The 1,767-nt window shown below is 44.4% G+C and overlaps 1 long non-coding RNA gene across 1 annotated transcript; it reads left to right on the top strand.

The window, feature by feature from the left end:
• The first annotated feature begins 444 nt into the window (after positions 1 to 444).
• On the top strand, positions 445 to 1,348 carry LOC147817512 (uncharacterized). The gene is made up of 2 exons (XR_015436293.1): positions 445 to 1,055; positions 1,212 to 1,348. It is a non-coding gene; the product is annotated as an uncharacterized LOC147817512 (long non-coding RNA).
• Positions 1,349 to 1,767: the final 419 nt, after the last annotated feature.

Genomic DNA, 1,767 nt, shown 5'->3' with positions numbered 1-1,767 from the left:
TCACTTCTTCTAGTGAATATTTCTCTCCTCTGTGTTTGAAACACGGTCTTCTACGTCATCGAGTCTCTTTTTGGTTTTGCAGATCTCTTGTTGCTTATTGTCTTGTCGGAAATCTTTTATCTCAGCGAGAAAGGTTTTCAGGTGAGCCTCCATGTTAGCTTGGTCTTCCTATCCGCCATCATTAGCCAGCGAGCTGCAGCTGGAGACGGTTCCGGACTCTGTTTTCCGTGTGTCTCGGTGTTCTGTGTAAAACCCCCAGGTCTGTCTGTCCTGTGCCGGTCTCACCCTGGAGTCTGGCCTTTAACCATGCTTTCCCCTCAGTTTTAAAGCAGGTTCGTCGAGTTAATGGAAACTTAAATCCTAGTAGTCGGGAGAGAGTCTTTCTTAGGCGGCCATCTTTGCTGCCGCTAAACCGGAAACCTTCCAGCGAGATGTTTTATCTGCTCAGTAACTTCTCATTCATCCATAACCATAAACTGTGTATAAAGTTCACTGCTTTATGTTTAATGTGCTGAAGGCCACATGTCACTCTGAGGACCAGCTGTGTTTACTGAACATTTCTTCTCAGTCTGACACCAAGTAAAATCAAATGGCAGATATCTACTCCTTCATCTCTTTAAAGTTGTGCTTTGGCCATATTTAAATAGACAGGGGCAGTGAGAGAGAGACAGGAGAGCTGGGAGGGAGATGATCACCTGCAGGAAACGGCTTGATTCAAACCCAGTCCTTCTTTTAAACTGCTGTTCATCAATGTTTCCATTTTAACATCCTGTTTATTGCATCTTCTTAACGACCTTATGAGTTAAATTATCAGGAATTTCTCATTAAATCATATAAAACATACAAAATAAACGTCTCTCAGACAGTTACAAGAGAACAAGCCAATGAAAACCTTTGTCCCCAGGTGTCTCTGTTTTCCTCATGTGAAACTACAGAGGTGTTTGGGTCTCACAGCTGATCTCTGATCTCATCAGGTCATGTGACTACAAATGTGTGTAAACAGATCAACTGCAGCTCAGATCTTTGCAGCACATCTGGAGTTCATGTTTTTACAGGTTGTTAAGTTTCTTCATCATCATCATCATCATCATCATCACCAGTTAGCTCAGATCATGGAGGTTCTGTGGTGAACCTTCAAAATAAAAGTATTTGATAAAGAACTGGGTCACTGACTTTTCCTGTTTCTCTCTGGACTTTTTCTTGTGATTCAGGTGAAGAGACGAAGGTGAAACCTGGAGAAGACGTCACTCTTCCATGTCGAGGTCCCAGAGATGCTGAAATCAAACTGATAACATGGATCAGACCTGACCTGAAGTCAGAGGATTACGTCTTCTTCTACAGAGAGAAACGCCTTTATGAAAGCAACCAGCTTCCATCTTATCGTGGTCGAGTGGAGCTGACAGATCCACAGGTGAAGGACGGAGACGTCTCTGTGATTCTGAAGAGCGTCACCATCAACGACGCTGGAAGATACGAGTGTCAAGTTGGAAAAAAAGGAAGTCGTCCTCAGGTCATCAACACCATCACCCTGAAGGTTGTAGACTCAGGTGAGTTTGTACAAGTGAACCTGTCCACACCTGGAGCAGGACTCTACCTGGGAGGTGTGGTCAGACTGACATCCCTCCTCATTCATTTGGTTTGTGTGTATTTCATGTTTGTGACTCCTGTGTTGACTGAACTGATGTTCAGGTAGGGAGCGAGGGACAGGTGTCTGTACGAAGACAAGAGGCTGATGGTCAGTTAACACCACGGCTTCCTGTCCCACCT

The sequence above is a fragment of the Seriola lalandi genome, unplaced genomic scaffold (genome assembly GCF_002814215.2).
Source record: "Seriola lalandi dorsalis isolate HSWRI2012SDOR001 ecotype SW California unplaced genomic scaffold, Sedor1 jcf7180002054947, whole genome shotgun sequence".
In the NCBI taxonomy this organism is placed as follows: domain Eukaryota; kingdom Metazoa; phylum Chordata; class Actinopteri; order Carangiformes; family Carangidae; genus Seriola; species Seriola lalandi.
This window is presented reverse-complemented; position numbering and strand designations above follow the sequence as displayed.